Genomic DNA, 26,890 nt, shown 5'->3' with positions numbered 1-26,890 from the left:
AATACTGAATGGATTACAAACAAGCAGAAACTCCATGCCATGAAAAGCTGGATAAAATAGAGACAGAGCTGAAAGTGTGTTGCTGGAAAAGCGCAGCAGGTCAGGCAGCATCCAAGGAGCAGGAGAATCGATGTTTCAGGCATGAGCCCTTCTTCAGGAATGATGAGAGTGTGCCAAGTAGGCTAGGATAAAAGGTAGGGAGGAGGGACTTGGGGGAGGGGCGTTGGAAATGCGATAGGTGGAAGGAGGTTAAGGTGAGGGTGATAGGCTGGAGTGGGGTTGGGGGGCAGAGAGGTCAGGAAGAAGATTGCAGGTTAGGAAGGTGGTGCTGAGTTCGAGGGTTGGGACTGAGACAAGGTGGAGGGAGGGGAAATGAAGAAACTGGAGAAATCTGAGTTCATCCCTTGTGGTTGGAGGGTTCCTAGGCAGAAGATGAGGCGCTCTTCCTCCAGCCGTCGTGTTGCTATGGTCTTGCGATGGAGGAGTCCAAGGATCTGCATGTCCTTGGTGGAGTGGGAGAGGGAGTTGAAGTGTTGAGCCACAGGATGGTTGGGTTGATATACATAAAACCACTGCTTTAACTATGTAAGGTTAATACTGCCCCAAAACCATAACCAGTACCTCAAAGATCTGTTGCAATCTTCTATGAGTTACTGTATCTCTATCTATTATTTCCCAATGGGTTTTTCTGCACAGATTTTCCATCATGAATGGCTCCTGCTCAGTCACATGGACACATGAATGACTGTGAGACCTCAATCCAGTCTTCAAATCACTGGATCTTTGGGTATTTCTGGTCTTCCCCTGAATCTGTCCAGCTTCCTATTCATTAGCAAATAGAACATCCAACTAGGGGTATGTCCTCCATCCCCTGTAGTAGCCTCAAGGGAACGCACGTGGGGAGGGAGCCTCTGCCCAGGTTTGCCCTAAAGGTCCAATACCTACTGCCGATATCTGAGCATCCATTGATCCAGAGTTACTTCAGCTTCCTTTACCGATGTTATGAGCTTCAACTCCTGCAACATCTCCTCCACCTTGGCCATGCATCTTTCAACCTCGTCTGCCTTGATTTGATGCCTGTGCTGTGCAAAGTCTGGTGACCAAGCCAAAATTGTAACAGGCGATGTGAACACATGTCTGGCTGGAATTATATCATACAAACAGGAGGAGAAATTGAAGATATACACCACAAAGAAAAACAGGAACTGATGGAAAAACTGAACAAGTCTGGAAGCATCTGTGGGGAGAAAACAGAGTTAATATTTTAAATCTAGTGATTATTCATCAGAATATTGCTGAGTTTCTCCACCAATTTCTGTTTTTGCTTCAGATCTGCAGTTTTGTTTTGTTTTATTTTATTATATATATATACTATGCACATGGAAGGTCCATGTAGGTAACAGTGAGCTGAGGAATCCCACTCTTCTCATCAACCCTCTCTCCAGAAAATATATTCTTTGTTTCCAATGAGTCTGTACAACTGCTCCAGCTGCCCTGCCTCTCCACCTGCTCGTGCAGGTCCTACAGAAGTGCTCAGCTCCTTGTTCAGTGTCCACCGTCATCATTGCCACCTGCTGCTCAAGGTTCTGTTACATCATTGCTTTTCAGAACCAGTTCTCCATCCTGATAGAGAACATAAAAACAGGAATCAGATTCCTAAATTCACAAAATAGACTAAGGGTGTCAAAAATAGTAGCAATGTTCAACATATTTGTGAATGGAGACAAGAGTCATGAACATGGTCCAGTCTATCAGCGGACCAGCCTTCCATCCATTAACTCCATCTATACGTCCTGCTGCCTCAGGAAAGCAACTAACAGAATCAAAGACCCCTTTCACCCTGGTGATACACTCTTCCATTGGACAAAAGGTACAAAAGTTTGTATGTTAGCACAAATCGATTCAAGAACAGCTTCTTCCCTGCTGTTACAGGTAGACAACCCTTTACCCAAAATCCCGAACTTCAAAAAGCTCCAAAATCAAAAGGTTTTTTGTGAAGTATTTTTCTCATTAACAAGGTTGTTTGGCGTGTAAACAGTTAACCGAACCCCACACCTATTCGATGCGTGTCACTCAGATGCGATGTGAGGCGGGGGGGCGCATGGCCCAGCACTGGCAGGCCTCAATTCTGTCTGAGGGCCTGTTACTCACAATAAGTCTGCTATCTGGTAAGATTTTTAATAATTTCACCATTGAGCTGTCATTTATTCCGAGATTCGAAAAATTCAGAATTCCGAAAACCGGCTGGCCGCCAGCATTTCAGATAGAGGATTGTATACCTGAATTGGACATCTCAAATTTTAAACTTAATGTTGATCTTGCTCTCTGTGTACCTTCTGTGCAGCCATAGCATTGTATTTTTCACTGCTCTATTACCTTATGTACTTTGTATGGTATGATCTGTCTGTGCTGTACGCAAAACAGAACTTTTCACTGTACCTAGGTACATGCGACAATAATAAATCAAATCAAATATTCCTCAATCTGCCAATATTGTCTTACAATAAATTTGTTCAGATGAGAGTAAATCCTATCCCTTACGACACCTTTTTATATATGTGGCTATTATAAGCAGACTTTAAAAGTCTTCAGTTGCATTAAGAGGGAATAAAAAGGAAAAGTCTACAAGTCTAAGATAAAGATATGCTCAAATGTCGGATGCTAGTAGAAATTCAGATCAATTTTGGAGTTTTTTTTAGATTGTAAGTTTGTAGAGGTCTAAAGGTGCCCCCATCTCACCCAATAACCTCAGCTGCCCCAACTACTACATTCTGTTTAAATATATAAAACAACGAAAATGTAATTGTTCTCTTTTTTCATTTTAGAATCTCCCTATGTTCTTATTGAAGCATGGAAACAGGACTTGGCCAAGCTACACCTTCTACCATTTCACCATTCAATTAGATAGATCATGGTTAACTTTTAATATCATTAATCCACTTCTTTCAACATGTTTATATATGAAAAGTCTACAGATCCCAGTCTCGTGTACTCTAAGTGAATAACCTCTACAATTTCACTATCCTTGTGAAAAAAAGCATTGCTTGAATTCACTCTCATTTTGCACTCATTTCAAATTCCTCCAGAGGAATTACTTCCCCTGTAACTATCTGTTTGCATGCTTTTGTCATTTTAAAGAGCTAAACCTTCTACACACAAGTAACATGAAAAATATTTTCATTTAAATATAGATTAAATTTTTTTTAAATCTTATACTGAGTTACCAGATTTCAAACATGGTGTCAGGAAAGGTATAATTCCAGAATGACAGAAGGACAAACAGCCACATGATCAGTCATGTCTCAATCCCAGTTAATACCATGATCTTATTTACTTCCAATGCTATGTACTTTTCCCCTTTTTGAAGCAACTGCCCTTTCAAGAAAGCTTATGGACTTTAAGTCATTCCTGTGGCAGAGAATTCCACATCCTAACCACCCACTATGTTCAGACATTTTTTCTTAACCTCTCCTTTGGCTCCTGAACTGCTGGTTACGTGTTGTCAGGGATCAGCTTGCATATCTTCAGTGAGTCACACTCCAGTTGGATAATTAGGGCCTACCAATGTTGAAAATGCCTCTGATTAAGAGCTTGCCCAGTTGGGTCAGGAAATAGTGTGGTCATGCAGGATTTTAGAACTGGAGAAGCTTTAAAAGCCATTCTTCGTGCAGGCACTCAATTTATTATCATACTAATGACAACATCATCTAACGGAGAGTCCAACGTCCCTTAGATTTTGCAATCAATCATCATAGAATGTATATAGTGCAGAAGAGGCCATTCGGTCCGTCAAGTCTGTACTGACCCTCCCAAGTGCATCCCACCCAGACCTACTCATCTAAACCATCACTGCAACTTGACATTTCCCGTAGCTAATTCACCTAGCCTGCAAATCCCTGGACACTACAGCAGAATTTAACATGGCCAATTCACCTAACTTGCATGTCTTTGGACTGTGGGAAGAAACTGGAGATTACAGATTCAAATGGGTGCAGTCCTCCCACAGAAATATATCCCAAGAAAGATTGGTCTATGTAGAACAGGCAAAGTGAGAATTGCTGAGGGCCAGAAGGAGGTGATGGTTTGTGTCATGAGTGTAAGTATTGTTCGCCATTCATGGCTATAATGTGCAAAAGCACATTAATATTCTTACGCACTCAATCTGATACAATGATGAGATTAAGCAACATCTACCTGAAGAGCATTCTACTAAGTCACTTGCTTGATCCTCTCTTTATATGTTGTTAAATATTTAAATATCCCTGTAAAATGAAGGTATTCTCCATTAGGCCAGTCTTCAGCTGAAAGTGTTTATTCATTTTCCTCCCCATATGGATTCACACTGCATCTGCCACACATGACATCTAATTGCTTGTCCTGCTCAATTATTACCATAAGAACAGAATCATAGAATGGTTACAACATAGGAGGAGGCTATTCATTCCATCAAGGTCTTTCTCAGACAGCTTTGTTTATTCCACCCGCCTGCCTTTTCTTTACAATCCACTTCAGGTGTTTATTTCAATCACTTTTGCAATCCACAACTGAACCTGCCTAGCAGTACAATGGAGACAGTATTTTCCAAATTCTAACCACTCACTGCATGAAGAACATTTTCTCTCATCAAGATGATGACAGCTTTCAGCATCTGGCATATTTAAGAACTGAATCACACACCATCTCAACTGAGCAGCAGCTGACAGACAATGGTCATGAATTGTCTTAGACTGAAGCAGAGGACAGCACATTGAATACACACACAGGTAGGAACAAGAAGACTTTGGTGGTACACAGTTTCTTGGCTGTAGAACCTGTGGGCTGAATTTTCAATTGCCACTGGGGGCAGGAACAACGACACGCATGGGTCTCTGAAATGATACACAATTTTCAAAAAAAAGCTGGGCGTGGTGAAACAAAATCTTTTCACCTCCAATTAATGGTCTGCTAAGCTACTTTTGGAATTTGTTAATGGATATTAATGGGCAGCATGGTGGCACAGCAGTTAGCACTGCTGCCTCACAGAGCCAGAGACCCGGGTTCAATTCCCGTATCATGCGACTGACCGTGGAGTTCGCACATTCTCCCAGGGTCTCTGTGGGTTTCCTCCGGGCGCTCCGGTTTCCTCCCACAGACACAAAAATGTGCAGATTAGGTGAATTGGCCATGCTAAATTGCCCATAGTGTTAGGTAAGGGGTAAATGTAGGGGAATGGGTCTGGGTGGGTTGCACTTTGGCGGGTCAGTGTGGACTTTAGATTAGATCGCCTTACAGTGTGGAAACAGGCCCTTCGGCTCAACAAGTCCACACCGACCCGAAGCGTAACCCACCCATACCCCTACATTTACCCCTTACCTAACACTACGGGCAATTTAGCATGGCCAATTCACCTGACCTGCACATCTTTGGACTGTGGGAGGAAACCGGAGCACCCGGAGGAAACCCACACAGAGAAGGGGAGAACGTGCAAACTCCACACAGTCGCCTGAGGTGGGAATTGAACCTGGCACTGCGAGGCAGCAGTGCTAACTACCGTGCCACTCACAAAAAATATGGAACACTTCACGAATTTGCATGTCATCCTTGCGCAGGGGCCATGCTAATCTTCTCTGTATCGTTCCAATTTTAGTATATGCAGACTTGTTGGGCCGAAGGACCTTTCCACAATGTAAGTAACCTAATCTAATCTAATCTTATATGCATAGAAAATAGATGCAGGAGTAGGCCATCATTCAAAGTAATCATGGCTGATCATGCAAACTCCGTATCACATTCCCACCCTCTTTCCATTCCCCATGATCTCTTTAGTTGCAAGGGCCATGTCCAGCTCCCTCGAGTAAATCTACCAAACTAGCCCCGACAGTTTCCTGTGGGAGAGAATTCCACAGGTTCACAACTTGGTGAAGAAATTCTTCCTCATCTTGGTCATGAATGACTTACCTATTCTTAGGCTGTGATGCCTTGTTCAGGACTTCACCAACATTGGGGAATATTCTTCCCGCATCTAGCCTGTGCAGTCCCATGAGGAGTTTACACGAGATGTCCCTTCATTCTTCTAAATTCCAGCAACTGCAAGCCCAGTTATCCAGTCTTTCCTTATTTAATAAGTCCTGCCATCGAGGAATCAATCTGGTGAATCTTTGCTGGATTCCCTCAATAGCAAGAATATCCTTCCTCAGACTGAGACCAAAACTGCACACAATACTCAAGCTGTGGCCTCACCCAGTCCTGTAGAACTGCAGCAAGACATCTTTACTCTGATACTTAAATCCTCTCACTATAAGAGAGAACATGCGAATCCCTTTCCTCACCACCTGCTGCACCTGCATGTCAACCTTCAACAACTGTTCCATCATGATAACCAGCTCTCTTTGTACCTCAATCTTTTCCTAGGCCAGCACCATTCATATTATAATCTGCCTTTCTGCTTTTGTGATCAAACTAGATAACCTCACACTTATCCACATTATATTGCATTTGCCAAGTATTTGCCCACTCAGCCAGTTTTCCAAGTCACCCTGCAGCTTCTTAGCATCCTCCTCACAGCACACACTATCACTCAGCTTAGCGCCATCTGCAAAATTGGAGATGTGGCATTCAATTCCTTCATCCAAATCATTAATGTATATTGTGAACAGCTGAGATCCCAGCACTGAACCCTGCGCACTTCACTCGTCACTGCCTGCCACTCTGAAAAGAACCCATTTATTCCAACTCTCTGCTTGCTGCCTGTCAATCAATTCTCTATCCACGTCAATACATTACTCCAATATCATGAGCTTTAATTTTCCTTAATCTCTCGTTTGGAACCTTGTCAAAAGCCTTTTGAAAGTCCTGACACACAACATCTACTGATTCACCATTATCTACTCCACTGGCCACACCCTCAAAAAATTCCAGAAGATTTGACAAATGATTATTAGATTAGATTCCCTACAGTGTGGAAACAGGCCCTTCGGCCCAACAGGTCCACGCCGACCCTGCGAAGAATAACCCACCCAAACCCCTTTTCCCTCTGACTAATGCACCTAATTGACAATTTTAAGCATGACCAATTCACTTGACCTGCACATCTTTGGACTGCGGAAGAAAACCCACATAGACATGGGGAGAATGTGCAAACTCCACACAGACAGACAGTCATCCGAGGTTGGAATCGAACCCAGGATCCTGGTGCTGTGAGGCAACAGTGCTAACAACTGAGCCACCGTGCCGTTTCCTCTAATGAATCCATGCTGACTAGGACCGATTCTGTCAACACTTTCCAAATGCTCAGTTATTACATCCTTAATTATCACTGTAGGTAAGGTGGCAATTTTCAATTGATATATTGCTGAACCCAAACAATTTAGGAAGTTCAAAGCAAGCATACATTTAAGGTATTTCTACGGTGAAATTTTTTTGCTTGCTTTTTGATTGCTTTATACTTTATACTTCATTTGGGTCACTTTTTAATGAGGTTGCTGACCCTCCAAGGTGCTGCCTCCTCTCCTCTGCAAGGCTCCAGCAGGCCCCATCATACTTACCATCCTCCAGTTGGTGGGACCAGGCATTGCCAAGAGGAAGGGGCTGCCTGAAAAGTGCAGGCAATAAAACTAGTAACCATATAAAAGCAAAGTACAGTGGATGCTGGAAATCTGAAAATGAAAACAAAGTGCTGGAGAAACTCAGCAAGTCTGGCAGCATCTGTGGAAAGAGAAAAACAGAGTTAATATTTCAAATCCAGTGATACTCCTTCATAACATCTTCGTTAGCCTGTTCAAAACAGGCTACGTACAAACTGTACTCAACCAGTCCAACACTGCTGCACCTGACAACCACCCACATCACCACAGCCTGACCATCCCCTCTGGATCAGAAAGCCACCATCCCCTTCAACGGTTGACCCTGGCCTAGTTGGACTCCGAAGCCCCACCCGCCAACCTGGGCATAGACAGGCCCCGCCATGGCCCAAACTAGAACTGATGGACTGGAACCCCACTGCACTGAACCTTGAACCAACCCTGCTGAACCCAAAAACCCCACTCCACCTCTTGCCCCTTCCCATCCTGGTCTACTCTAACCACACTCACTTGGTACCCTACTGCCTCACTTACATACCTAGCTCTCATCAGTCACTGTCAGATTGCTTTTGGAAGCTTTAATTCCCGAAACATTGGATCAAGAGATGTTAAATAAAAAGTGTACTGACCTGAATGACCAGGGTCAGAAATCACAAGTCCCAGAGTAAGTCCTGATCTGGTTACCTGGCCCTCTCCATTCTACAGAACAGTGATCCCCTCCCCCCATCAGGGGCAGAACAGCATCCAGCCCTGATGCAGGCACAGCAGACCCCAACCGCATTACAAACACAGCAGACCCCAATCCCTTGACTCAAAAACAGTTACCCCACCCCAACCCAGCACAGAGCATTGGCATTCCTGCACCAAGTGGTGGCTCTACCTGGTTTCCTTCAGCAGATATATTTGAGACAGGCCAGATTCATATCAAATCTGTTCTGACAGGAATCAGAAAATCCAACCCTGGGTTTCTTCTAGGATTGACTTTCTATGTAAGATTTAGGACTCTCAGAAATTATGTTACCTGCTGCTGAGTACTTGCAAAGGATTTAAGGGGAAGATTTACTCCAGGTGTATTCCAGGAATTTACTACTAACACTGCACCTGCACTATGCTGATTAAATACCACCCTCCCCAACCATACCCGGATTAACACCTCCAACCCCACACCCTCCAAGAGACAGCCTCACTATAAGGAATCTGAAAAGACTGATATAATTTGAAAGTTGGGTCAAGTCGAGTGGAATCCTGTTCTGTCCCATTTTCCAAGTGTCCATCAAGCAAATTTTGTAGCCCAAGGTTTTGGTATAAAAATACTTCCTAAGTTCTTCTTGTAATTGAGATACACTTAGAAATTAATTCAGTTATAACCTAATACTGAATTAGATAGCCCCCTCTGTTGTCACGTTCAGTGGATGTTGCTAATTAATGGTCAGCTTCAATATGGGCACTATCTTATGGAACTTACTTTAGAAATGTATTTTATTTATTTCAGTCTGTGTCTTAGTTCCGTAACTGTAACTTTTCTCTCCAAATCTATGTAAATCTGTGTTCTTCTCCATAAATCTGCTGCACTCAATGCATCCCTTTTTTGGAATTCACTGACATTTTTTTTCATCACCGCCGATGGTTTCTATATGCACATCTTCACCTGCTTTAAAGCAAATTTTCTGAAGTTGCTTACCCCAGTTTGCAACAATATTGAGAATACATGGATTCAACAATGTAGTACATACTTCAGAAACTAATGCTCAATATTGTTATCACCTAGCAATTAAAACAGCAGAGGTAAACTTGCACCTGAGATGTATTGGATACAGCTTACAAGTCACTGCAACTTGCAACATCTGAGGATCCACACTTTATTAATGTGGTTAATAAAAGTAAAGAGGAGTGCTGGATTTTCTGCAGAGTTGACAGAGCACAGATTCAACACTGGAAAGGAAACAGTGAATTTGAACCATTGCTTTTTAAAATTTGTTCTGAGTCCCTGCTTCAGCAGAGAGACTATTTCAAGCATTCCCTCATGTCATGTTGATTGCTATGATTGATTTCAGGCATTCAGTGGGACAGGAAATAACTCTTGAACCACATTGCTCATCTGCAAGGATTTCCCCACCCACATCAATCAATTGACAATAAAGGTATAAGTCATATTCAGACCTTGCAAATAGACACTGTCCATACAGATCTGTGTATATGTAAAGAGTTTAATTATTCACTTCAACAGCAAACAATTTGAAAATAAAATGCTTCTTGTATCAAAGCATTTTAGAAGTTCCAGATTTCAGTTAACGGCATGTAAACTGAAGGGAAGCCTACATGTGATCATTGGCTCCACACAATATTTCCCTTGCCAGAAAGATTTATTAAGTAGATTTCTATAGTAAAACATTACAGGGCTTGACAAGACTGCTTGTTCCAAACTGCAACTATGTGGAAAACAGATGAGTCAACTTAAAATGTGATTATGAGTCAGCATAGCCACTTCCTCCTTGGCACATCGGTTGAGAGAATCAGATGCATAAAATTCACTGAGTAAAAACAGGACCTATACTAGGCCAACACTTAAGATTTCATTGATACACACAAGCCTAACAGAGAATTTCAGCTGGAAGCCAGCTATACTAATCCTTGTTAGTTTATGCCAGAAAGAACATAAATTTCTCAGTTCCATTTTGGCATTATGATGTACTTTTTCCACTATATGGTCTGATAAATAAAGTGAAGTTATTGTTGGTGATTTAACTACATATTTTCTATTTTCCATTTGTTTGTCCCTGCCTGCCGAACCATTTCGAAATGAGAATAGAATTCGTTAACTCCAATAAAAGAAAATGCTTGAAGATGCTGGATGTCTGAATTAAACAAAGTTTTGGAGAAACTCAGCAGGTCCAGCTGCATTTGTGGGGAGATAAGTTAAATTGACATTTCAAATCCCACAGCATCAGACAGATTGTTCCCTGACCTGAAAAGGGTGTGAAAAGGCTATTCCAGGAGATCATAACAAACATGAGACATCCCATCCTTATCATATGCTCCATCAGCCACAATTAGGAACCCATCTGAACCCTTTCGAACTGACTATGCACTCATTCAATTAATTTGCAATTGGTTCCAAAGATCGCTCATATTCTTAAAAATAAAAACAAACAAAAATTTTAAAAATATATATATATACTAGGCCTATGCTTATGTAATTTGTATACAAGTTTACGGATTATTCATAACCTAAGCAATTCAATTACTATACCTAGATAGACAGTATCAAAGCCCAGATGCATATATCAAAAGGACTAACTGCAAACCGCCAGGTCAGGGCAGGAAGGGACAGTGCAGGTTCGTCATTTCATTGTACCTCCCTACCATTCAGTCTCCACCAGGAATATATATTTTTAAAATACTGGCAACAGAAAAGCCTGTTTCCAGTCAGCGGCAGCAAGACGATGGCAGAGGAGTATCGGCTCAGCAAAGTCTGAGCCTGAGGATCAGCAATTTAGATGCTGTTTGGGTCCAGTGCAGATAGCGGCTAAGTGATCACGGGGAGATGGTGGTGCAGCTGTGGTTGACATTGATGTGCTGGCTCAGGACTGACTGATGGACTTTCTTCAAGCTATATCTTTCATCTTTTCCATTATTCTTAAATTAGTCAAAATGGAGCTGCATCATGGTGACACATGAAAGCTTTCCACTGCATATTACTGTATTCTTATATATAAAATACATGTGACAATAAAATCAAAATCAAGGCAGTCCAATTGATCAATCTTACACCCTGACAAACTGGAAAATCTATAAGCAACATGTTTACAGCACATAACTCAATTTCTTTCAGCACCTTCAGATGAACATCATTCAGATCAGCATCATGATCTGTTCAGGAAGGGCCCTCTTGTGTTACAGTGGTACAGTCTACCTCTGGACGGGGAGGCCTGGATTCCAGTCCCACATACTCCAGGTGTGTTATAACATCTTTGAACAGGTTGATAAGTTTTAAAAAAAATTATTCAGGACCACACCTTATGCGCTTTGCAAACGAGAGGTTTAAAGTCAATTCTACACTGCATTATTGATAGATGGACTTCACCTGCTGGAGTGTGGACCGATACAAAGAAGCATTTAAAAACTTCGACTTAATTCTGGGGTTCCACCCAAATCTCCCCCCAATGAAAGCCTCAACAGCTTTGTGCAGACCCGAGTAGCCATGTGACTCTTTAACTTTAAAAAACAGGCTTACGATTGCTAGCTCAGCTATCTCCTGTCAGTCTCCAATAATCTTCTTGGCATCTCTTGCAACAGGCTGAGCTCAATATCTATGCCCATTCTCATGAGAACTATCTTCTTATAGTCTGTAAATGGACTTTTGTCTAATCAGTTCATGACCAGTTAACCACATTATCAGATGCCCTTGTCTTCAATTTTTTTGTGCATTAGGGCATGATTTTAAAAGTATTTCATTTTTTTCATTCAAGATTGGTAACATTCCCTTCCAGTAATGATTGGCAAATTCATCTGATATAGGTCCTCCTGAATTTTGGAGAACTATTTTTCACTTAGAATTTGTTAATTTTGTAGCCGTCTTTAGGTTAGTAAATCAACAAACATGCCATTAAAAATTGAGATTCATTAAACAAAAACTACTTGACCAAGTAAGTGAGCCCTATTGTGGGATAATAGAATGTTTCATACCAATCCAGATACAGTACACTGTACTCATCAGTATCTACATCCTAACCCTAGATGTGAGTCCACAGTGAAATTCCATATTAGCCTTGATCATTATTCTGTATCCTAAAGGAGACAAGATGATTCTCCTTGCTGATTTCTACACCAGAGTCAGAAGGTATACAAAGCTCTAGAAAGGTGCGACCAGCAAAATAGTACACAGGGAAAACAAATAGCAATGGAGTTCTTCTGACAAAATGCCTAGAACATGATCTGGTCATAACACACCCTATTTTACCAGAGAGACATATAGAAGACCTCTTGGCAACACTGTTACACCACATACTGGCACCTACTTAATACATCATTGCCTGACTGAGGAACCACAAAGATGTCCATATTATCTGGGCCATGACAGGATTTGGTGAATGCTGGAGTGACCATTGACTAATCTAATCTGATCTATTGTTTCTATTAGCGTGGCCCAAAAATGGCAGCACAGCAGAAACATTGTTGCAGGAACTTTAATTACAATGGACTCAAAAGCTCTATGAACATCTACTCTGCCTCACAGCCAAACATAGTCTAGTCTACCTTTAAAGAAGCATTTCCAAGGAGACTCTGGACTTCTCTATCAGGAAATATCAAGACTAGTTTGACAAAAATGATCAGGTGGTCCAGGAGCTACTAAAGTGCAAGAGCAAAGTATCCTGATATGGATATAGCACCAAGGCTCAAGGGGAATAAAACAGAGGGTCCACAGATCAGTGAGTTTCAAGGGTCGACCAAAATTACACAACCTAATGAACAGACGAGTGCCTATGTCCTTTCATGACTTTGCTCTGATCATGTGTGTAACACACTCGGCCCTTTCAGCTCTCCAAACTTCCTCTCCTGTTTTGATCCTGAGCTGTAGTGCTGTTCTCCATACTCCCTCTTGACTTGCAGTTATGCATTCAGTCACATTAGTTCCACACACTCATTTTCCTGGAAGGTGCTGTGCCTCTTCATCCCCTCTAACATCCTCCTTTAAGTATGTCTATTTGACAGGGTTCGGTTTCTCCAGTCTTGTCTCCTTTATTAGCTTGAAGCCCAATTACTTCTGTTTATGGCTTAGAACACGAGGATGTCTTTCCACATTAAAGGTGCCGTGTAAATGCAAATCATTGTTATTCTTGTCGAATGGAGAAAAATATCAACGTATATCTAAAAATAATCATACACTAAAAAATATTCAAATCATAAGTTCCAGGAGGTTATGTATTTTCTGGGGATGAGTTGGCATATCCTGTCAGTGGTGGGAAAAGTGCTCAAAGCAATTTGGAAATTTGGCACACTGTCTGATTTTAGTTTTGACTGAAGTAAATTGAAGCAATATCAGGAGCTTTGTAAAATAAGTTATTGATTCACTCTGATCCAGTTTCAAGCCACTGGCGGAGCCTAATTTTACCCTTCTGTTTTCTCATTAACAGTTCCACCAAGCCTTGGCATTAACAACGTCTTGTTGGACAAACACATTGCCTTTGACATGGTGAAGTGTCTCAAGGTTCTTCAGGGGGGCATTACCAAACATTATCTGTCAGCAAGCCACATAAGAGATGCTAGGGCAGATGAGACAAGCTTCAGAAAAGAGAAGAGGTTTAGGGGTAAAATTCGAGAGCTGTGGCCTTGGCACCTGTAGGCACAGCTATCAATAGTGGAGCAATTAAAATTAAAATGTTTCAAGAGACCAGAATTGGGGAGTGGGGATATCTTGGAAACATGGAAGAAATTAGACAGATTGGGAGAAGCAATGGCATAGAGGGATTCGAGATAAAGTAAACACTTTTAAAATGGAGGCATTGTTCAACAGGGAGCTAATGCAAGTCTGTGCGTCCCTGGAGGAGCCAAGTGAATGATACTGTCAGAACTGAGATACAAGGAGCACTGTACATTGGACGAGCAGTCTGATAATTTAAAGACAGAGGGGAAGTCAAAGTGGTGGTGGTGAGGTAAAGTCAGCTACTATCAGCAAACACATAATTTAATTAACAATAAAGTAGAAAAAAGGGCACAATCAGTATACATTTGGAGAGTTACCTAAGTTAATAGTGTGGAATCAGGAAAGGAAGCCTTCGCAGATGATACTATAATCCCGGTTGCAGTGGATCGTGCTGCACAATGAGCAATAAACTCTATTTAGGATGATGTAGCAACGCCTTTGATGTGCTTTTAATAGGACACAAATTAATAATTTAGTTATGTCACACTCTCACAGGCTTTCACTGCTTAATTTGGTAAGAGCCGTTCCGGTACTGTGGCAGAGGTGAAAAGCTGATTGGAGAAGTCAAAAAAAAATTGTTGCTTCAGCATATTAATTTGAAATTTGAAAACTAGGGCGAATACCATAATTACAAACTTTTATACAGATTATTCAGCTAACAACATTTGACATACCATATAAGTTATCATATATAGATGACTCTATTCATTAGCAATATCTAGAATTAGCAATCTCTAACCCTAAAATTGTCATATTCTTATGCAGACTGGACAATCAATTACTGTCTCCTAATGGAGCTCCTGAAGAATGATGATATACTCAGGTAGAAAAAAAATCAATTAAAACCCAAGACAGGGATGAAAATATGGCCTCTGAAGTGTATAAATTAATCCCAAGTGATAGCACAAATGGGTTAGAGTGCACTGGCCACCTTTATATACTTTGATCCTTGTTTGTTGTGTGGGTGTGGCCTATCATGGGCTGTTAATCCAACATCTGATAACATGCTTCTCCCTTGAAACTTCCCTCAAGGAAAGACCTTGGGGAGTGCAACAGAAGTGGACATTAAAGCTTATGAAGCACAAGCTAAGTTGGAATCCTGATAAAGTTTTGGTAATAAAACTTTATATCTTAGTACAATTTAAGATACATGGTGCAAATGAAATAAAACCCGATTGGGTTCTATTGGAAGACAATGGTTTGGCCAATCTATGTAACACTTAAACCTTCTAGAACCTCTTTGCTTTGTAACTGTGTCTCACTTCATTAGCAACTGGTTTTAAAAGATAGCTTCACTGAACAAATTACCATCGAACGTCAAACAGTTCCATGAAAAGCACAGATTTTGGCTGTAGTTGCTTCTCAGTAATAAATCCCGATGGTGACAGAATAAGGACCAAATAATTGACTGTTAATTAAAGCAGCAGTCTTGAAATTTCAGAAAATGAGGTCAACATTAGAAGTATCACCACATATAGGTCACTGGAGTAAATAAAAGATCAACATCTTCACCTTCAAATTGGCATGGTGCTGGTTGAGAGAATTTTCTAAATTAATTTCTTGGATTCTTTTAATTGATAATTTTGTTTTTGATAATCTTCACGTCCAAGATGTCACTAGTATATTGTATTCTACAAATCACACCAAATTTCAGGCCAGCATGGAAAAGTTTGGTGGAGATTAAATTTGATGCAGAGCTTCAATGTTTAACATTTAAACCAAAGACAGATTATATGTTATTTTACAGAAATGCAGCTAAATGCATATTAAACACTCATTCTTAAAATAAACAAACTGCTTTAAATTGTTTAAGGCACCACAATTATGTGACTGAATGACTGTTAATTATTTCGCAAGTAATTTACCAGCGCTGAGATAAGTTTCAAATGTTCGGCATTGTTGAAAGAAAAATCTTTCTACAGGATGTAGAAAAATAAAAAGAAGACACACTGGTTTACACAATGCTCTAGTAACACATGGGAATACATAGACAGCTTGTCACAAGTGTAAGTAGTACAATGGAAGGACAGAAAAGTATTAATGCTTTTATGTAACTGAGGCTGAATGAGAGCAGGTGGAATCACATTTACCTGCTAAGTCCGTGCAATGTTCTCCTTACTTTGAGTAGGCAAGGGACAATTATGGTGATAGTGAAGTTGAAGAGGGGCCTAGAATGGAAAAAGGGCCCCATTAGGTAAAATGGGATTTTGCTGGAATACTAAGATTAAATTAGACAAGAAATACTGAAAGCCTTTTTTTAAATGGAATAAAAGAATGTGTGTTTCCTACATAAAAAATTGTAAGTGAAAATATCAACATCCAAATGATCTTAATGTTTTTTCAGAATGGATCAATTGGACATCTGTTAAGTAGTAATATTTTGTTTGTTTAGCACAAGTGAAACAGTGTGATGGGTGGCATAGGATTCTGGACTAATGAAAACATACTTGGCATTCTGTAGAAATTCCTGCAATAAAAAGCCTCTATTCATGTAAGCCTGAGTGCATGTTTCCTTGTAACACTGAATAAGATTAGATCTGTTGTGACACATGTCAACTTCAAAAAGAACAACTGCTAGGAGAAAGAAAATGAGAGACCTTTTACAAAATTAAAAATAAAATGAATGTAAAATTATTCAAAAGAAAATACACAGTTAGATGACACTTTGACAATGGAAATTTAAAACACAGCAAAATGGCAAGTACAGATTTTAACCATCACCACTAGAGATGGCATTTGCAACATTGTTACAAACCCCAAAGTGCAAGTGCATTAAAAGGGTTTGTGGTAATGACCTTAGAAATAACTTCCAGTGCTACAGCATTTTAGTTTTTTCATCCATTTCTGCCTCATGTCCTTCTTCCCAAATAAGCTGCTCTGTCTGATCATTCATATTGGAGAAGAAAAGCATTCTTCATGAATCTTCACACAGCCAAGTTTAATCTCCCAATGTTCACGAGTGCATTTTACAGCTGTGAATAGTAATCAGGAGTGGGAACATCTTGCTCATTCTTCCCTCCCTAAGCTGGGGGCCAACATTTTATCTGGTGCTATAGGTGGGTATGCCAAGAATTTTGCTGTTAAGTTTTCAATAATGACAATTACTGTGGGAATGGTGCTCTACTTTCCAATTCAAATAGTAGAGACAAAAGAGTGATTGTATCAGGAGTAAGAGGCAATCATGAAAACTGTAGAGTTGAGAGAAGATTCTGTTCCTTCTGACTTTACATAAATTTAGAAGAATTTACTTTTCAATCTGATGAACCTTGAACAGGGCAGAAGCAATCCTGCCCCACACATCAGTAAAATATGTTGTAGAGCTAGACCCTTAAATGACACATAACATGCAAAATTAATGTTTTAAATGGTTTCCCAAAGTGAGTAAAATAAATGGGTTATACAATTTAGAAGCGAGGCCAATGTTTGCACAAAATGGAAGTAGGTAGTTCTGCTATTAAATTTCTAAATATGGCACTTGTTTCATGCCCAAAAAATAGTTGTAAAGCATATCAATTTCAATTTCTATATTTAATTCTGGAATGTAGTTGCGCTGTAGTTAACATAATCAATAAAATGCTTAGAAAATGTCTAATTTTTTCCAGTGCTTGTTTTTTAAGGAAACTACAAAATAGGGACCATTGTGCATTGGTAAAACAGGATGCTCATGTTATGTGCAAATATGAAACAAGCACAGTTTGTATTAGTCTATGTGTGATCAATCCCATTTGATGAAGTCATTTTTCTAAAAAAACGTTCCCATTCTGCTTTTGCACTCTGTAAAAAGTTGGTCAGCTTAGTCACATCAAAGACCGACAAGAACTCAGTTGGAATTTGTGACTTGCAAGTGAATAAATCTGTACAATGATTCCTTTAATGGGGTCTCGTCAAAATAACATAACTTGCTCCAAAGATTAGTATGCCAAATGAAAAAAAAATGTATTCGAGCTTGACTATGAAGCAGAATGCTTAAATGTGGTTGACAACATTGTGTGCATGTAAAAACTAGACCTAGAATGCAAGATGGAATCAGCTGAATTTCAATGTTACAACCTTTGCTGTAAGTTAGTTGAACAAAATGAACGACTATTGAGAAGGTCCTTGAACTTGCATGAGGAGAAGGAGATGATGGACACATTCTGGACCCACAGGAAAATTATTGAGATTGCTGGTGCCTGGGAATTGGTGGTAACAGATAGATCACGAGGCAAACAAAGAAGAATGCAGCAGATACCAACTAGTATGGACTGCAGCAGCCTCTGGAACAGGAAAAGAAACAAATTGACTGCATTCTTTCAAACCAGAGATGGAATTTTGGTGAAGTTTTTGACTCATACATTCTAACTATTCAAAAAAGCTACCTGAGCATTGTTACTATAGCCTCAATGATTTAACTTTACAAAACAAATGTTGACAACATTTGGAAATAATTTTAACAGCACTCAAAACATACGCACCAGAATGCAGAACCACAGAAAACAGGAACTTTTATTCAAAACACTGCAGGTGTTTAATAGGTAAAAATACAAAATAGAATAATATACTGCAAGTGGTTACACAATTGTCAAAAAACTAATACATCTACTTTTAAAGTAGCAGAGGAACAGTGTAGGAATTAACCTTATGCCACAGTCAGTCTCTGGAGAAAAGAAACCATGATGCTTACTTGGCACTGTCTAATTTATGTAATGTTCTAGCTACAAAACAAGACCACAACCTGTTTTCTCACGACCAAAACGTATCAGCTCAAAAGTGTTAAACTGCAAATGAATTTAAGTAAAATCTATGTTTCACTCAGCCTATCCATTTTACTTTCTCAATTGCTTCCTCAGAGATACAGCAACACTCACTCATTATCCTCAGATTTTCTGTTGTAGAATTGTGTATTTGCGAGATTGTCCCCAGATCTGACATTTTTCCCCATTGACTAATCCAGTCTGATCACATGGTCCTTTGGTGATAGATAGGATATTTAGATTAGATTCCCTACTGTGTGGAAACAGGCCCTTCAGCCCAACAAGTCCACACCGACCCTCCGAAGATTAACCCACCAAGGACCACTCTCTCTGACAATTGCACATAACACTATGGACAATTTAGCATGGCCAATTCACCTGACCTGCACATCTTTGGACTGTGGGAGGAAACCGGAGCACCCGGAGGAAATCCACACAGACATGGGGAGAGTGTGCAAACTCCACGCAGACAGTCATCATAGGCTGGAATCGAACATGGGGCCCTCGTGCCATGAGGCAGTAGTGCTAACCACTGAGCTACTGTGCCACCTGAAACATTGTCGTGAATTCACATTATTGCTATCCAATGAAGGTTCAATCCTCTGTCCCCTTGAGGTTTTGGTATACATCCTAAAATCTGTCATGTGTATCTCATCTTAACCTCCTAGTATTTCAAATGAACTTTCTTACATGAGTCGAATTACAATTGATTTTATTACTGCAGCTACAATTTTGTTTTGGTTCGGCTGGAGTTTTCTTATGTGCACCTTTAACTCAGGTTAGTCCACACAACTCTGCACCTCAACTTCCAAATGCACTACATGAAAATCATAAGATTGTTACTTTTTCAAAAAACTCAATCAAAGAGAATTGATGAGGGCAGAGTGGTGGACATGATCTATATGGACTTCAGTAAGGTGTTCAACAAGGTTCCTCATGGTAGACTGGTTAGCAAGATTAGATTCCATGGCATACAGAGCGAACTCACCATTTGGATACAGAACTGACTCAAAAGGTAGAAGACAGAGGGTAGTGGTGGTGGAGGGTTGCTTTTCAGACTGCAGGCTTGTGACCAGCAGTGTGCCACAAGGATTGGTGCTAGGTCCACTGCTTTTCATCATTTATATGAATGATTTGAATGCAAACATAGGAGGTATAGTTAGTAAGTTTGTAGATGACACCAAAATTGGAGGTGCAATGGACAGCAAAGAAGATTACCTCAGATTACAACGGGATCTTGATCAGATGGGCCAATGGCTGAGGAGTGGCAGATGGGCTTAGTTTAGATAAATGTGAGGGGTTGCATTTTGAAAAAGGAAAAAGTGAGGTTTGCAGATGCTGGAGATCAGAGCTGAAAATGTGTTGCTGGAAAAGCGCAGCAGGTCAGGCAGCATCCAAGGAACAGGAAATTCGACATTTCGGGCATAAGCCCTTCATCAGAATTCCTGATGAAGGACTTATGCCTGTAACGTCGAATTTCCTGTTCCTTGGATGCTGCCTGACCTGCTGCGCTTTTCCAGCAACACATTTTCAGCTCTGCATTTTGAAAAAGCAAATCAGAGCAGGGTTTATACACTTAATGGGAAGGTCCTGGGGAGGTTTGCTGAACAGAGACCTTGCAGTGCAGGTTGATAGTTCCTTGAAAGTGGAGTCACAGGTAGATAGGATAGCAAAAGCTGCATTTGGTATGCTTGACTTTATTGGTTGGAGCAGTAAGTATAGGAGTTGAGAGGTCATGTGGTGGCTGTACAGGAAATTGGTTAGGCCATTTCTGGAATATTGCGTGCAATTCTGGTCTCCTTACTATTGGAAGAATGTTGTGAAACTCGAAAGGTTTCAGAAAAGATTCACAAGGATGTTGCCAAGGCTGGAAGGCTGAATAGGCTGGGGCTGTTTCCCTGCAGCGTCACAGGCTAAGAAGTGACCTGATAGAGAGGTTTATAAAATCATGAGGGGCTTGGATAGACAAGGCCTTTTCCTTGGAGTGAGGAAGTCCAGTACTAGAGGGCATAAGTTTAGGATGAAAGGGGAAAAATTTAAAAGGGATCTAAGAGGCTATGTTTTCAGACGGAGGGTGGTGCGAGTATGGAATGAGCTGCCAGGGGAAATGGTGGAGGCAGGTAGAATTACAACACTTAGCAGACATCTGGATGTGTATGAATAGGATGGGATGAGAGAGATATGGGCCAAGGGGATCAATTTAGGTTAGGATACCTGGTCGATGTGGACGAGTTGGACAGAAGGGTCGTTTTCCGTGCTGTATATCTCTGTGACTCTATGATGCTTGACATTTGATCTATAAAACCATATGTTATTCTCTAACTTTGTAAAATTATCAGGAATGGACAAAGTATACTTTGATTTGAAAATCTAATAATTGGAAAAATAGTGCATTTTCTTTGAAGACCTATTGTGTTTACAAGACCAGATTATATTTTTAAAAAAACTGAACATACCAGGTTGTAAATACTAACTGTTATAAACTCTTTAGAAACGAACAGTAGATACTGGAGTTGTAAAAGAAAACTTCCTTATATGGTTTGCCATTTAAAATATTTAATTGGAAAAACTAAGAATTTACTTCAGAGTATTTGGATGCATGTTGACTTATTTCCATTATAGTACAGTAATTTTGATGATATGCAATCATCTGGGCTCGCTTAGCATTCTGGGAAGAAAATCCATAACTCTTAAAAAGTGGATGCCCATTCAAAATAATTGTCTCGGGCCATAATTATTATTAATTAATTTTAGGGATTGCATATTTTTCCTGTTGGTTTATAATCTGGAAAATACAAGTTAAACTGTAATATGTTGCTAAGAGGCACCCAGAAGTGTTTTTTTTCTAACATGACGAACAAGTACAGTTATGTGGTGCACACTTCAGCTATACAAGATTATGTGACTTTTCTAAGTAGTGAGATGGATACTTTACGAGATCATGTAGCTTCAATTTCACTATGTTGAAGAAAACCTGCCAAATAACATACTTGGGATTGGTGCAGCTGCAGTTTATCACAACCCGTTAGTGCAGTGTACTCTGAGATATCCAGATACCTGTAAACAACAAGTAACTCTCATCATTTCTCGGAGAGTAAAAAGATAAAAATATCTCAAGACTCCAAAAAAAGACTTCTAATAGAATAAAAAGCCCCAGCCTGTCCAATCTTTCTTTATAACTCAAACTTACCAGAAATGGAAGGTTTGAGTTATGAACAAAGGCTGGATGGGCTTGGATTTTTTTTCACTGGAATGTGGGAGGTCGAGAGGCGACTGTATAGAAGTTTATAAAATAATGATGGGTACAGATAGAATTAATGGTAGTTGTCTTTTCCATCGAATGTAGGATTTCAAGACTAGGGGCACATTTTTCAAGTGAGAGGAGAGAGAGTTAAAAAAGACATGAAGGGCAAATATTTTACACAGTGGATGGTTCGCATGTGGATGAACTTCCTGAGTAAGTGATGGATGAGGGTACAATTAAAACATTTAAAAGATATTTGGATAAGTACATGAATAGGAAAGGTTTGACGGGATATGGACCTGGAACAGGCAGGTTGGATTGTTTAGTTTGGGATTATGTTTGGCATGGGCTGGATGGACCACACGGTCTGTTTGCATGCTATATGACTCTTTGACTCTACAAAAGACCTGGGTCCACCCAAACAATTATTGAATCGAAGATCAACCCCGCGTCATCATTACTATAAAATCAGGGAACTGAGAGAAAGAACTCATCCCATCTTTGTGGTCTGGACTTAGATCACCAGAGTTTGCTATCCTAGTCTGTACGTTTCCACTCAATATTTGTGCCAAATTGTCCTTTTTTGCCTGTTTTATTCATGAATGTGTGCGTAGTCTTAAATTTGCAATCTATTTTTTGCCATTTTTTAAAGAATAAAAGTTTCTCACTTCAGTTAGTGACAAAATCTGGTGTGAATTACTATTGTCCTGAATAGCAGTCAGAAAGGCAAATTGCTTACCTTAGTGATTTAATTGGGTAGTTAAATATTTGTGACAGCTTCCAGAATAGTGAGATTCAATCACTGGCACAATCTTCCCGATTCAATTATTGGCATAATCTTCCCAATTGAATCATGACATTAAGATAAAGATCAAAATGCGAAAAACTGGAATCCTGTTACTTAACGCCATTACTTAAATAAGGAGGCCATCCAATTGTCAATTAAATATTATTTGGGACAGTAATTACATATGGAGAATTTGACTGAAATTGTACTTCAAGTGCTGGTCCATTGGAAGATGTAGAATGAATCTGGGCTCATACTCCCCATGGCTTTCTGGTAACTCATTTATGGATGTAGTTCTTTCATCCCTCTCTATCAACAGAAAAACAAAACAATTGAATCAACATGTCCTATATTTTGGGTACTATTAGTTTTACAAATTACTCAATAGTTACAAAATACCCATGAATATGATCGCAAATCTGAATCTTTTCCCTGCTTAATGAAGTGAGTTGAATACTGATCCACCAAAAAAATGTGCAGTCAGCTCAACACCTTCAACACTAACGCATTGGACGAATGCCTAAAGCACTTCAAGCACATCTGGTCACCAGTAAGATTCTGCATCTGTAGGAATTTTTTTTTCCCCCAACAGCTTATCGTCAGCAGGAAGTTGTGCAAAAGGGCCTTAAGCATTGAAAATATTACCTATTGAATTTCCTGGTGTTTTTAAATCACACAACATCTGAAAGAATAACTTGTAAAGATGTTGATACACACTGCAATAAAGACTGTCCTGAGTAACAGAATGAGTGTACTTATCTCCAGATAAAGTACTAAGTTGTAACTTTGTCTGCCTTCCCTTTGAAAAGTTAATCAATTTGATTCAACGTTTAAAATTCACCAGTACCCACCCATTAGTAACTACTTCTTTCTCTGACACTCAGAAGAGACATTTGTCAAAGTCACTGCTGTGAGAGTCACCAGAAACTAACACTACTAGATTCAAAATCACACAACACCAGGTTATAGTCCAACAGGTTTAATTGGAAGCACACTAGCTTTCGGAGCATCGGTCCTTCATCAGGTGATAGGAGCGAAGCTCCAAAAGCTAGTGTGCTTCCAATTAAACCTGTTGGACTATAATCTGGTGTTGTGTGATTTTTTTTTAAACTTTGTACACCCCAGTCCAGCACTGGCATTTCCAAATCATGACTACTAGATTATGCCTTCTTGGTCATGAACTGCACTAGAACTTCCTAGAAAGAGAGTGTCAACAGCTGTACTTTGTGTGGGATTGTTGTTTTTAAATTGCAACACGCAGAATGGCAAGACAAAATATTGAGACATTTTACACATAATTTTAAATCATAGAAACACAAGAAAACAAATAGGCCATTTTGCCCCTCCAGCCTGTTCTGCTAGTCAGTGACATTTTAGCTGATCTGTGACCTATTTTCACATACTTGTCTTTGTCCCACACCATTGTTATTCCTCATTAACAGACATCTATCAATCATTAGAGTTAAAATTAAGAATTAAACCTTCTTTGATAATGCTGCACAAAGTCATTATTTACCAGCTCCACCATTATCCTTATTTTCATTTAGTTATCGTATTTGATTGATTTCCATAGGACTGGACTAATGGTCAAAAAACAGGAGTTCAAATTTCAACATGACACCTGGAAATTTAAATTCAGTGAATTAAATAAATATGGAATAGGCCAAGATTTTCCATTTTGCAGCTTACATGTGGAGGTGGGTTTGTTCAATGGCGGCTGATTCTCCACCCCCAAACAACCAGTGCTCACCAAACTGAGCTTTAATCAGTTTGTTCAAGAACTGAATGTTGAGCCTCTTAGCAATTCACAGTCCTGGACTTTGATGTCCTACCCTGCCATAAGCTGCTGGTCAATCAGAAGCTGGTTGTTTTCTGGTGTTGGAGACTGACAGGAGAGATGTAGTTTCCAGAGCATTCAACCGCAAGATATTAAGTCATTTTCTAACAGGTCGTGCAGGTAGGGGCAAGCAGCAAAGGCAGACGGTGAATTTCAACATTCATCTCCTTGCCCTCCATCCCTATCCCAGATTGGAAGGCTGCCCACTGTGGGCCCAATCAAGCTCAAACCAGCCACTTCTCTTGCATGCTGGGAAAAGGCAGGTAATTGTGCTGGTGAGAATTTAATTGCTGCAGAGTCTAGTGGACCCCAGCACTAAATTTCTCAGGTGGAAAACTGCATGCCTAGTATCAGTAATGGTGTCAATGGAATAGCTACATTTCCATGAAATTCCATTTGGTTCACAAATAGCCATTAAGTGAAGAAATTTGCTGTCCCTACACAGTGTGACCATTTTCAACTCCAGACAAAAAGAAATGTAGTTAACTCCTAACTGTTCTACAAACTACAATAAATCAAATCAAAATGGCTTCACAAGCCATTCAGAAGCAAAAACGTGATTCACTACCTACTGTAAATAGACAATTAGGGCTGGTCTGAATTTGCCAGCAACACCCACATCCTGTGAATGATTTTAATATTATTGTTTAAGGCAGTTGCTCAGAAAGGATTAATTCAGAAGGTTTGGTATACCTTCACTCAATGATATATGCATTACTATGCCACAATTAGAGAAATGCTCTGAGCAAAGGTCACTCAACTCAAAATGTTAACTAGGATTTCTCTCCATAGAGGCTGCTAGACCAGTTGAGCTTTTCCAGCAAATTCTATTTTTGTTTCCAATTAACAGCATTTGCAGTTTTTTAAAATTTATACATCACTGTGTCTTGGTGGAGCTAACCAGTTTGCTAATCATCGTTAAGTGGTTCCACAATCTCTAACCATATAGCACATAGCTAGTTACTACATCTTAGGAGATAACAATGTCTTTTAGTGTTCACCAGTCTTAAACGATGGTACTTGTTATTGTACTATTATGTAAAAAATACCTCGTTACTCAAACATATACCTCTTCTGAAGATGTATTATTGAATTATTCTTCTCCACATCATACCAGTAAGCCCCACTGAGAGGCATTAGGAGGATGGTTGGTGGCAAGACTTACACAGTTAACGGTAAGGTCCCCGAGGAGTGTTGTTGAACAGAGAGACCTAGAGGTGCAGGTACATAGTTCCTTGAAAGTGCTTTTGCAGGTAAACAGGGTGCTGAGGGCAGCATTTGGCACACTTATCTTCATAGGTAGGAGCATTGAATATTGAACATCATGTTACAGTTGTGCCAGATATGGTTAAGGCCACATTTGCGTAGAATTCTGGTCACCCTACAATAAGAAGGATGTTATTAAACTACAGAGGGTGCAAAAAAGACTTGCAAGGATATTATCAAGACCGGAAGGTTTGAGTTGAGAAACTGGACATTTTTCCCTGGAACATAGGAGGCTGAGAAATTGATAAAATCAGTAGGGGTATAGATAAGGTGAATAACTAAGAGTATTAATTTTTCTCCAGGGTAGGGGAGTCAAAATCAAAATCATGTGTTTAAAGTGAGAGGGGAAAGATTTAAAAGGGACCTGAGGAGCAACTTTTTCTCCAAGGATATGAAATGAGCTACCAGAGGAAGTGGTAGAGACGGGTAAAATGCGAAAGGATGCAAGATGGCACCGGATATGGTCGACTTCTTGCCAGCTTCTGCGTGCAGATCTGTTTCCTATTTCCTATAATTGTTCTACCTGTGTTTTTGCTTTTGCTGCGGTTTACCTATTATTTACTTAACTATGCTACTTAACTATGTGATCTGCCTGTACTGCTCGGAAGACAAAGCTTTTCACTGTGCCTCAATAGACGTGACAATAAATTCAATTCAATTCAATTCAAATTACAGCATTTAAACTACATTTGAACAGGCAGATAGATAGGAAAGATTTAGAGGGATATGGGTGAAATTCAGGCAAATGGGGCTAGTTTGGTTTAGACAACCTGGTCAACATGGACGAGTTGGACTGAAGGGTCTGCTACTGTGCTGTATAACTCTATAACTCTAATCTAACAGAAGATGATTCTAGCAGAACTAAGGGCAAGTTGGAACCATACCTTACAATGGATATCACCATTATCAAATTTTCCTACAAAGTAGGAGCAGAAGGCCATTTGCCCTTTTAAACTCTACATTCCTGTTCACCTCCCCCATCCCACCATAACCTTTGATTCTTTACCCAACAAGAATTCCATCCATCTTTGGCAATGACT

The 26,890-nt window shown here is 39.9% G+C and overlaps 1 protein-coding gene and 1 non-coding gene across 5 annotated transcripts in view; both read right to left on the bottom strand.

The window, feature by feature from the left end:
* Positions 1–26,890, bottom strand: part of LOC132828279 (high mobility group protein HMG-I/HMG-Y-like) — a 105,137-nt gene that overhangs the window by 3,391 nt on the left and 74,856 nt on the right. The gene's annotated exons all lie outside the window — the stretch shown is intronic.
* Positions 5,544–5,646, bottom strand: LOC132828486 (U6 spliceosomal RNA). The gene has a single exon (XR_009646129.1). It is a non-coding gene; the product is annotated as a U6 spliceosomal RNA (small nuclear RNA).

The sequence above is a fragment of the Hemiscyllium ocellatum genome, chromosome 26, assembly GCF_020745735.1.
Source record: "Hemiscyllium ocellatum isolate sHemOce1 chromosome 26, sHemOce1.pat.X.cur, whole genome shotgun sequence".
Classification (NCBI taxonomy): domain Eukaryota; kingdom Metazoa; phylum Chordata; class Chondrichthyes; order Orectolobiformes; family Hemiscylliidae; genus Hemiscyllium; species Hemiscyllium ocellatum.
The sequence above is the reverse complement of the archived record's forward strand: the minus strand, read 5'-3'. Positions and strand labels throughout refer to the sequence as shown.